A 13,208-nucleotide genomic window follows, 5' to 3' on the forward strand; every position below is an offset into this window, starting at 1 on the left:
CTTCTCTGAAAAACCCTCCCCACCCCTCCTCAGTTCCCCCTACCGAGGCACCTCCTCCTCCCCTCGAAGGTACAGGGGACAGAATATTAGCCTTGATCCAAGGGACGTATGCCACTCTAAATTTAACTCGCCCAGATGCAACTAAGGCGTGTTGGCTTTGTTTGACTCCACAACCTCCCTACTACGAAGGCCTAGCAGTTCTGGGCAACTATACAAATCAGAGTTCGGCTGAGGCTCTCTGTGGGGCAGCCATACAACATAAACTGACTATCTCGGAAGTATCCGGGAAGGGGCTGTGCATAGGTAGGGTCCCTGCCACGCATCAAGGACTTTGCAACGTTACCGAGCCTTTACCCCAGAGTAGCCGCTATCTGATAGCCCCCAATGGAACATATTGGGCATGCAGCACCGGATTAACCCCTTGTATCTCCACTGCGGTCCTAAATGCCACCATTGATTACTGTGTTCTGATAGAACTCTGGCCTAGGGTAATTTACCACCCGTCTGATTATGACCTAATAGAAACAGGCCGCAGAAAAAGGGAACCTATCTCCATTACTACTGCCATTTTGCTAGGGGGATTAACCATGGGGGGCCTAGCGGCAGGAATAGGAACTGGTACTGTCACACTGCAGGAAACTAGACAGTTCCAACTCCTACAACAAGTAATGCGTGCAGATATTCGGTCTTTAGAAGAGTCAGTCGCTGCCCTGGAGAAGTCCCTGTCCTCCCTGGCAGAGGTAGCCCTCCAAAATAGAAGGGGACTAGACCTCTTATTTTTACAGCAGGGAGGAATTTGCGCTGCCCTTAAAGAAGAATGCTGTTTTTATGCTGACCATACCGGGGTGGTAAGAGACAATCTGGCCAAGATAAAAGAAAGACGCCAAAAGTACCAACAACTAATTGAGTCCCAACAGGGATGGTTTCAGAACTGGTATAACAGGTCCCCTTGGTATTCGACCCTCATATCCACCATTATGGGACCCCTGATCATTATACTTTTGATTCTGATGTTTGGGCCATGCATCTTAAACAGACTGACCCAATTCATAAAAGAAAGGTTGTCGGTTGTACAATCCCTGGTCTTAACCCAACAGTACCAGCAGCTAAAACAAAGGGATCTTGAGATGGCAGAAACTCCTGAATGAAAGATTCCATTCAGTTACAAGAGCAATGGGGGAATGAAAGACCCTGGCCCAGTCTAACAGGCAGCTGAGGCTTATGGAAAATTCTGCTCCTCCACAGCTGCATAATCATTGCCTTTCAGAAGGAAGCTCAGCCCAAGGACACAGGCTGCCTGGTGCCAAACAAGATATCTGCGGGCGGCCAGATGGCCAGCTCAGCAAGGTTAAACAAACACAGAGATACCTGCGGGCGGCCAGATGGCCAGCTCAGCAGGGTTGAGCAAACACAGAAACAGATTGTTCCTCAAACAGGGCCAAGACTTGAGTTCCAAGAAAAACCTCAATTGCCCGCGCTCTGAACCCTAGCCTCATTTGAATTGTCCAATCAGGGTCCTGTTACTAAGCTTCTCGCTTCTGTCCCGCGCTTTTTGCTATAGAAGAACCCCTGAGTCCCCAGCTCGGCGCGCTCTCAGTTCCCCGAGACTGAGATGCCCGGGTATCCGCGTGTTACCAATAAAAGCCTCTTGCTGTTGCATCCAAGTTCGTGGTCTCGCTGTTCCTTGGGTATGGGTCTCCTTTCCGTGAAAGTATCCCTTTTGGGGGGTCTTTCAATATGATAGAAGCAGAAGGGTCATTGCCAAACTCTTTTTATGAGTTTCATTACACTGGTACATGAACCACACAAAGACACAACCACAAAAGAGAACTACAGACCAATATCCCTCAATTGAATATTGATGCAAAAAATGATGATTCAATAAAATACTGGAAAACAGAATCCAATAACACATCAGAAAAGTCATCTACCATGATCAAGTAGGCTTCAACCCAGGGTTGCAGGGATGGTTCAACACAGAAAAATCCATCTATGTAATCTACCATATAAACAATCTGAAAAAGAAAAATCACATGATCATCTCACTAGATGTTGAGAAAGTCTCTGACAAAATCCAATAACCCCTCATGTTAAAGGTCTTGGGGAAATCATGGATTACAGGAACTTACCAAGACATGATAAACGTAATATACAGCAAACCAACAGCCACCATCAGACTAAATGGAGAGAAATTGAAGGTGATTCCCTCTAAAATCAGGAACAAGACAAGGTTGTTCACTCTCTCCATATTTCTTCCGTATTGTACTTGATGTTCTAGCTAGAGCAATAAGACAACAAATGGAGATCAAGTGGCTAGAAATTGGAAAGGAAGAAGTCAAACTTTCACTATTTGCAGATGATATGATAACTTTTATAATTCACCAGAAAAACTCTACTAGTGAACTCCTACAGCTGATAAACACCTACAGTAAAGTGGCAGGATGCAATATTAGTCCAACTCCATGTGCTAACTCTGGGATTTTTAACATAATTTTCCTTGTTTCAAATGACTTAAGTAGCCCACCTGTCCCATGCTGCAACCTTAAGCATTCATGGCATCTTCTCTTAGTCTGCTAAATATCATTGCTTCAGCTACCTCAGTAGAAATTCTAGCATCCTGGTACTTCAAACACCATGGAGTTTCAAGTTAACTGAGGTCATGTCTTCATTGCCTCTCAGGGTCTTTCCAAATGGGTAAATCTGCTAATTATACACTACAGGGGCTCAATTTCTCTCCATGTCTTATTCTATCCTATGTTCCTCCAGATTGTAAAAGCAGTACAAATTGCCCAATTTTTCCAAGTTCTATTGCTAACATGAGATATAACCTGCCCCACTGAACCAAAACTATGCCAGTTTCTGTATGCTGACCCTGGTGAAACTGTTGTTTTGAGCAGCTGTTGACCTTCAGCACATGCTGTCTTCTAAATGTAGCTGAATCTCTACAAGTTGAGACCTCTGGTGGGTGAGTATTTTCCCTCAAGAAATCATCTCCATTGTTCCAATAAAGCTCAGGACATTTCTATTCTAGTGGAGCTCATCTCCTTCAAAAACACAACTGCTTTATTCAGTAACAGGTTAAATTCTGACCTGTCCTGAAGTTTTTATTTTTCTGCGAAATAACTAATCAACGATCTGTAAGATCAACCTCATTCAGACTCTCAGGACATGGGCAAAACAAAGCAGATTCTTGTCAAAAATCTCACTTAAATGACCACCAGCCTAACTTAGAAAGAGACCCTGCTTTCCCCCGAGACCTTCTGAGAAGAGTCTAGTGCTCACATTTTCAAACTTTGTTTTACTCTTAAAATCTAGCTTACTGACCTATCAAGTTCTGCTTATTGTATTCAACTTCATTTCCAGACCAAAGTTAAAAAATCTTATACATTGCCTCTAAAAACCATCTCTAAAAGATCTAAAGGCCATGTAGTCCAAATTACCATAGCCATAGCAATGCTCCTATTAATTCAACATTATGCATTAATTTTTTTCACTATAATAAAATATTCTCAGAAAAGCTGATAAAGGGTTAAACTATTTTAGTTTCAGGTCATATGCATTGTGACCAGGAAGTCACATCTTCAGGCACTTGAAGTAGTTTATCAAAACCTATCTATAGTCACAGTGAGACAGCAATTAATGTATATGTGCTCGTGCTTGATTTCTTCTTCAACATTTATATATTCCAGGGATCTTTCCCTAGATAAATGGTATCACCCATAATTGATAGTTTTCCCATCTTGGTTAATCTAATCAAATTAAATCTCAGAGGCTCACACAGAGATTCATCTCCCAAGTGATTCTACATTTTGTCAATTAGATAATTAATGCTAATCATTACAAGTGTCATTATGTGACATGGTTTTTCCTGCAGAGATGTGAATAAATGTTTACTCATAGAAACAAGGTATCCAATGAGAGCCCTAAGGAAAGATTCTGTCAAAGTCTAGCATGAGGGAAACAATTGAGTTATGACGGTTACTGGTAGGAGCATGTGTGAGATATTATTAGTCCTGGTACCTATTAGGGTGCCACAAAATCAGCGACATCTTGGAACAGTCCATCCCAGCATGAAGCATGGCTCAGATACATGTCATTCATGCACTTCCTATTCATTTGTCAGGCACTTCTAGCCAAGAGTCATTTCTTACCCCAGTCACCAACAACTGTTTACTGCTTACTGTTTACAGCATATAAAATATTATTAATATTCTCAGTATCCCTAGTCTTATTAACTAACCCCAAACTTTTTTTAGACCAGGATGGTCTCAAACTCACAAAGATCCAACTGCCTCTGCCTCACAGGTGCTGGGATTGATGATGTGTGCCACCACCACCCAACTTGAAATATTTCAATAAGATAAAATAATTATACACTAAAGTATAAATAAACCTTGTTTTAGTTTTTGTCTATACAGAAAATTATGACAAAGATAGTACTATTGTAATGAAGGAATCTATGTCATATAGTAGCTAGGTAGATTGTATATGCCATGTTATTTTGAAAGTTAATTAATGGAATTGTTATAGTTTTGAATAATATGATGTGATATTATTGTTATTTAAAAACGCCACACATTTAGAAGTACATGTGCATAAATTTAGGATGAAAAATCTTGTCTTGGTTTAGATGAGACCTTTGCAGTGCAGTTCAATCTCAAATAACCCTTATTCAATTGTTTCCCTCATAAGAAATTGCTTCCAATATTTTGTGTTTTTATTTACTTGTATTTTTCTCTTATTAAACAGTAAAATCTAATAGAGCACAAAATAGACCATCCATTTTCTTTGTTTTGATAATATTTGCAACATCTTTCATGAATTTATCAAGAAATATAAATTCCTTATAGTTAGAACCATTCAGACCATCAGTAGGGTTTCTTATTGTTGATAGAACTATTGATCATATAAACATTAAAATGATCTCTCCTGTAGTAAATGCCAATAAAGTAGTGGTACATTAATCAGAAAATCGATACACATGCCAATAGAAAGGTAACATTTGACAGAATGCTGCTGCTGCAAGCCCTAGTAAGCAATGGCCAGAAGCTAAGTAACACAGCAAGTGACCTATTTATTTGACTTCAAGCTGTTTTCAAATTGTACACAAAGAAAAATCAACCACTGAACCAAATCCTCAGAAGATGCATAGTCATTCATTTGAAGTCTGTTTTGGAAAAGTAAAGCCTAATTTACTACTGCAGCATGCTTTACTTAATTCATAAATATTTATATATGCTTTATATTATCTGTTTGGGTATAACTACTCATCCCAAATATGCAGAGAATGTATGAAAAATAATATATACTAAGAATTTTTTTTATTTTACCACTATCATTTTACATAATCAGATTTTTTTCTATTTTACCACTATCATTTTCAAAGCAGAAAATTTAGTAATATGTATCTTGTAATGTATGTATATAATTTGCTCAAAATTATTTTAGATGTGGAGATAAACTAATCTATTAAAGCAGTTAAAACACCCTATCAGATAATATAGAATAAACGAATAAACAGTGTAGTTAGGAAAAATTATCTCATTTGCCTTTAGAAAACATTTTATTCCAGAAAATCAATCTACATCAACTTTACTTAAATTTAATTAAATATAGTCACTGATTTTTTTCTCTTTTTCTGGTTGCTTAGAAATATGTTACTCAGTTGGAAGCTCAAGTGTATAAAAGTTTGAGGCTATATCTTTTAGAAGATGGTTGTTCAAATCATTCTTATTTTTCTCCATAATGGCAACTGTTTTACCACAGCCTATTATAAAGAGAAAAGAAGTAGTAATACTGCAACCAAATTCCAGAGGGTATGGGCTGGAGAGATGGCTCAGAGGTTAAAAATACTTACTGGATGCTCTTTCAGTGGTCTTGAGTTCAAGTCCAAGTAACCACAAGGTGGCTCACAACCATCGGTAATGAGATCTGGCAGGTGTACATACAGGCAGAACATTGTATACATGATGAATATATAAAATCTTAATTCCTGAGGGTCTATTTCTTATACTCTAAAACTTGATTGCTATTTTATATGTGTATATACACACATACATAACACATGCGTACTTATGTGTGGGTATTTCCTATAATCAGTGGAGTCTTACAATAACTGTTCAGTTTGGAAATACTCAAAATTATTTGTAATGCATAAACACATTGACCATCTTTAATGTCTTGCTCAGTGTGTAGCAGAGTCCTTTGACTGCCTCCATTTAAATAAAAGAAAATACTGCAGTGACACAAGTTCCAGTTTTTTTTCTTTTAAATATCAGATGGCAATAATTAAAAGTAAAATAGATATTCATAAATTATTGTTATAAATGAGTTACAAATAACACATAATTATATCATATCTATTCTAAAAGTATTTTTAGTTCTGAAGTAATCCATTCATATCTATTAGTCATAATTTATTTAAATAGAGACACTTAAAATTTCACAAAGTTAGGACTTGTTTGACTGCATACTTCAAAATAATATATGATTCATTACTTTCTATCCTCCTACAATAATGGAAAGGAAGAAAGGAAATGTATGACTATCAGTATGGAAGTTGGCTTTATTGTTGTTTAGAAATTATATTTTATTGCAACGGAATTACTTTGTGTTTCCAGAGCAATTTATTACATTTATATCTGTTCCTTCTCATGGGAAACAAAACTTTTAAAACTTAAAGATCACAAATCAAGGATGACTCACCACTGACAAGGGGAGCAACTTTAACTTATAAAATTATTATTTTAGAAAAATTATCATATTGATTAAGATAAACATTTACAACAATTTAGTTCATTTTATAAGTGATAATCATGCTCTTCAAAAATTTGTGATTTTTTAAAATTATGTAAGATACAGGGATGAATATTTTCTCAAAACTACATTGATATATAAGGACTCCCACTCAGCATTCAATTTGAAGAAATTAGCTCAAGTGTGCTTGTGTTTCTGTAATTTGCATGAGTTTGTTTGTGTGATTTAATCTCAGCAAATTACTATTTTATTCTTGCCTGGTTTTTACATAAAAATGAACTTTCAAAATGTTGTGGGTCGCTGTTTACTGAACAGAAAATAAAATATCCTCTCAACAACATCATCAGGTACTTGTGAAAGTGTTAATGAATTAGGTAGCTTTATATTATTAAGTATACAAAAATGTGGATTTTGTAACATTTTTACAGGTAAGCATTGCTACAATAACTGGTGGTTAATATTTCTAATAAAATATGCTGAAGAACATAAAATGTTGAACAAACTTGTAAGATTTTGTTGCATTCTCTTTGGGAATAGAAAAACACAATTGTCAAGTTAGAGATGTTGGTTAAAGGCATTATGTTGGAAATAATAATTATTTGGGATTGCTTTCACTTTAAATTATTAATATCTTTATTTCTGGGAGGGGATTAGCCTAACTTATTATTCAGTTCTAAGGCTTATAAAAACAGATATTTCAAATACATTATTTTCTTAATTCTTTGGTATATAAATGTTCTCATCAAATTATGTAATACCAGCAATGTTAGAATAATTAACTACACTAATTTACCAAAGATTTTCACAGTTTATTCTCTTCTCTTATTCTCTTCTCGTGAGTCTTAAATTCTAACACTATAATTCCATCAATCTCTTCCAATTTACATAGAACTTGGAGATAATTTTACCCATTGATTCATACCTCAAACAATCAAAATCAACTGCTAAAAGACTGTAATTAAGTCAACAAAAGGTGTAATTTAATAGAGATTTCATTTAGATAACAAAGAGATAATATTTCCATGTTTATATTTGGAACAACAAGTTACACCAATGTTGTAGCTTCAAATGATTTATTTTGGATTTTTTATTATTATTTATTTTTAAATTTATTTTTAAATTAGAAACAAGGTTGCTTCACATGTCAATTCCAGGTCCCTCTGTGTTTCCCTCCCCTCCTCCCAGGCCCTCCCACAACCCCCCCCCAATGTCCCCTCATTTCCCCAGGGAGGGTGAGGCCCTCCATGGGAGTGTCCATAGTCTGTCATTTCATCCAGGGCAGGGCCTAGACCCTCCCCCAAGAGTTCAGGGTGAGAGTGCATCTCACATTGTTGAACAGTAGTCCAAAGTCCATGTGTATACTTGGGATAAATACTGATCTACTGCCCAAGGCTCAATAGATTACCTAGGCCTCCTCACCGACACCCACCTTCAGGGGGTCTTGATCAGACCCATGCTGGATTCCCAGGCATCAGCCTGGGATTCAAGAGTTAACCTTTGTCAGGTCAGCCATTTCTGGGGTTAAATCAGCCCAGTCTTAACTCCTTTGGTCATCAGTCCTTCCTCTCTGTCACTGGCTTCCTTGAGTTCAGCTCAGTGCTTAGTCGTGGGAGTCTGTCTCTTCTTCCATCAGCCATTGAGCGAGGTAACCCAGTCACAAAAAAAGAGAAACATGGCATGTACTCTCTCATATGTGGATTTTAGACATAGATCTGGGGAGTGCCAGCCTACAATCCCATGGCCAGAGATCCTGGGAAACAGATCCATCATTCAGTGGGTTATTTTGGATTTTTTTAGTTACATTTTTGAAGCCCAATTTTTGGCTCTGTTTCTTACTCTAAGATCAATGAATGTTGATTTCATCATCATTGTGATTATGAAGTTTGTGACTAGATATGTTTCCTCCTTCTACAAAGTATATCTTATTTTATATGGTTGATCTAAACTCTGGAGTGAATTTGTCATACTATGGTCTTTTTCGTGCTTATTATTAGTATGGGTCAATATGACATTGAGTGTGATACAAAAATATTCTACATCTTCTAGTACTATGAAGTGATGGAAGTCATAATAGATAATAGATACCTGGGAAAGCACATGGAATGTGTGCTTTACCTGTTGTAAATTGGAACCATTTTTAAATGCTTATGGAATGTGTCTAATAAATCTTTGCCACATCCTTAAATTCAAGATGTTGTAATCTCTTCTAGCAAAAAGCACAGATGTATATCTATAATTAAGCCATATCTGTTTTAACTGGTGAAAGTTCTGTTCATTCCTCATGATTCATCTATTGCCTTCAGGGGCTTAACTTGTAAATTATAAAAAGATATACTAGAGAACACCATGTCTGCCTTATTCAAATTCTTACTCGTTTATATAATATGTCTCAGAATTCATTGTCTTATACTTATGTCCTTGGTAATATGATGATTTCAGGGTCTTCACATTTTCTTCTCCACTATTTGAATTTTCAAATCTCATATTCCTATTTCACTATACCTGCTATGGCACATCCTGGGTTTTCACCCATGTATAACATATTCCATTGCTTTCTACTCTTTCCTATGGGTAGCCAAAAGTCAAATTTCATGAACTACAGAATTCTTTATTGAGATTTAAGATATGCAACATGACAACAATCTTCATAATATTTGAAATACTTTCTGAATTCATTGATTTGTATAACCTAAATGCAAATATGGCCCAGATAGTGTAGGGAGTACAAAAGCCTGCATGGTCATAATGCGAGCATACACTTGAGATGGTAAGCCTCTTACATCTTCCGTATGGAGTAGTCATTTGGTAAATCCTGAACTGTGAAGCCACTTGCTTGTTCAACTTAGGATCCTGCTAATGGGAAAATTCTTAATAAATGCTCCCCCAAGAACTAGTACGGAGAGTTAAATGAGAAAGATTTTCTTGACAACAGAGCAGCATCACATATAATTGATTTTTCAACACATTAAAATGAAATGTTATATGAAAATGTTCAGCCTACATAGCAACTCTTGCCTGTAATTCTAGCACTTGGATGGGTAAGGGCAGAAGATGGGCTTTCCAGGACAATATGGACTGCATAAAGATTTCATAGAATAGTCTGAGCTATGTACAAAAACAACCCACTTTAAAAATCCACATGTGACAGTTACAAAAGTTTGGGGGGAAGGACTGTAAAAATCAGAAGAAGATACTTTCTGTAAGATGGGATCTTCTTGATGTGAATATATTTATATTTACAAATGTTTGGACATATAAAGTTTATAAACATGTATTTATAAATATGAGGAGTGGGCAGAAATAGTTGGAGGAGGACAGGGAGGGAGGAAAAGATATAAATACAGTAATAATATGAAATACCCACAAGGTTAAATAAGTAAATTAATATAATTCAGAATGTGGAATTTAAATATTTTAATACTTTAGAATTCAGCAAAAATTCAACTTTTATTTATGTTGACTAATTTGGCAACTTTTTGAAGATATTGATTGTTATAACACAAGTGAAACTAAATAAGCAGTACTATTTATTGAGGGCTAAGTATTTTTTCTCATTATTGGATTTAAATACCTGTTTTAATAAATAAATCACAGAATCATATGGTTAAAACTGATGATGAAGAACACAGAAATTGCACATTTAATACTAACAACCTGAAGCTTTTTTCTGAATTTAAATAGACTCAAGCATATCTGTGTGGAGCTCTAGATTGTTAAGTGTCTTTGTAATATTGTAAATAGCAAAGTCAAAGGACACACACACACAAACACACACACACACACACACACACACACACACACACATATATATATATATATATATATATCACAGATTAGTTCCATATAAGAAAGTACAAGACTAGGCATGTGTAATATACAAGCTTCATTGAATTTGAGTCAACATAAACGAGTTTAGTATAATAATATATAATTGCTGCATTTGTTACTAAATGCATGTTCTCAGCTTTGTATTGTCACACTGCATACTATTATCTAAGCCACCTGACATTTGGAATTTTCAGTATACCAATAAGACTTTGAATTCTTTATTACAGTTTGAGGTATATCTTAAGGGCCCTATAATGCAATGTACTTGATTAATTTACAAGTACAAAAAAAAAGATCATTCTTTTCCCTAGGTGGCAAGTGGTATGCATTTGGCATATAGAACCTCCAGCAAGAAAATCTAGATGATAAACCTGTTAGAACAAATTAAACCAACAGAAAAATGAAATAAAAATACATGGAGTAAATTAAGTACATAAGAGCAAATGGGAAGGGAAAGATTTGTCAAGCTAATTAGATAAAATGGATAGTATTTTTTTCTTATTGATATTTGATTGCTTCTTTTCTTTCACAATTGGGTTTATATTATGCTGACTTCCTTTTTTAAATACACTTATTTATTTGTTTATTTTTATAATTTCATTATGGTATTTCTTTTTTTTTCTATAGTCTCCAACGCTTTCCAGGTTCTCCCATTCTCTCTCAAATTTATGATCCCTCATTATATAATTATTATTATTACATATATGTGGATATGAATAAATACATTAATACCTATACAGTCAGCTATATGTAAAAGTGACTGAGTAGTTTATTATTGCTCATACATAAATGTCTATAAGCATGGATGATTTGGATTGGGTAACATATCAGAGAGCACATCCTTGAAGAAAACTGATTGTCCCTGTCTTGGTAGCCATTGATGGCCTCCATCTTTCATCTATTGGTGGAGCTTTGTGAGATTCCACTCATCTATATGACAAGTAGAGTTATCATTAAATGAGTCTTGTTTAGGAAACTATATTTTTGACTTCATGGTGCAAATAGTTTCCTCTTATGTCGAAAAGACACAATATTTACTCTAACTTTACTTAAAAAATTTGCAGTGAACCTTTCAGTCTAGGCAATGCTTCGCAGATGTATTAACTTGGCGTGGTCAACCCATAGTAACTGATTACTGATTTTTGTTCAGTTGTGGACTTCAGTCATTTTTGCTGTTTTGAAAGGTACCTTGATGAATTATGAAAGCCACACAATCCTGTGAATGCAATGTATTTTAAATACGGTTAGATATAATACTGCGTTAAGAACATGGCAGTAGTTGATTCTCTTCTAGTATCTATGACCTCTCCAACTACAGGTAGTTAGTTGACTGGGTCTATGGAACAAGGAAGCAATTCTCTTTTGTGATTAAAGCCTTAAATCCAGTTAAACAATTGTTGGTTTACTCTAAAATGAAGTGTAACAGCTGGATCATACGGACATCTTTCTACTCAGGTCACCATTTTGTTTCCAAATATTTCTATCTTGGTTGAATTGTTGGTTACTTACTCTCTTGAAAGCCTTCATAACATTTTCTCAGTACCACAAAAATTAATTCTGAGGGAGGAGGCTTCCTAGTCAGTTACAGATGGTATATCTAAAGTATACAGTACTTTTTGCAATAGACTTTTCTTCAATTTCCAAAAGGCCATCAAGGGTGATAGCAATAGCTTATACTAGTTGCAAAATCGCTTTAAATCTCCTAATCACTGATTTGAAGGGAGATTTCCCATATGAGGTACTTGAGTTGTATTTAGATGTTCTATGGTGTTTGGAGTGAGAATTACACACCAGATGGCATAATTACATTTGAACCACATATAACATTATATAAGCAATTTTAAAGAGTTTGCAAAATAACATGTGTTTCTTACCTATGTGCTTATCAATTATCCTTAGAGTTATTTATGTCCGCAACTGGACACATGGACACTGATTTCCTCAGGTTTATATTTTTTTTTAAAAAAAACAGAGAATAATTGATTCTTCTTTCTTTAAACATGAATATGTCAATTGCCTCTGATCATATTATGTCCCTAATCACATGCCTAGTGATTTCAATTTAGCCTATTTGTCATGCCAACTGGAAACCTGTAGGTATAATTGGATAAATTAGTAATGGCAGTAAAGATTATAATGATGATAAATATTGTTCAAAAGAAAGATTTATTTATGATAGTAAATAACATTGAGGAACAGGTTGGAATAGGTTTTAGAGTCACTCTTATACTAAAATGAATAATTTATTGGAAATGAATAAAAATAAGGGACTTGATTCATCATCATTATTAGGAGCATAATTGTAGTTAGATTGAAGTAAAACAAATTAACATATGAATGAGACACTTCATGTCGAGCTTCACATTCACATTTTTAATAGAAATACAATAGATGCCTTAATCTAATTTCACCTTTAAACAATATATGCCACATCATAACTAAGCAGAAAACACATTTGGAGTTTCTTTCTTCAAATATGTCATTCCTATAAAATATAACTAATAATAAGTATTAAAATATACTTGTACTAGTGTAATTCCATTTAAATCCTACAGGAAATTTAGCTTCAGATGACATTATTTATTACAAAGAGAATAACTAACAATTCCCCCACCAGTACCAGA

Source organism: Mesocricetus auratus, unplaced genomic scaffold, assembly GCF_017639785.1.
Source record: "Mesocricetus auratus isolate SY011 unplaced genomic scaffold, BCM_Maur_2.0 Super-Scaffold_100009, whole genome shotgun sequence".
Classification (NCBI taxonomy): Eukaryota; Metazoa; Chordata; class Mammalia; order Rodentia; family Cricetidae; genus Mesocricetus; species Mesocricetus auratus.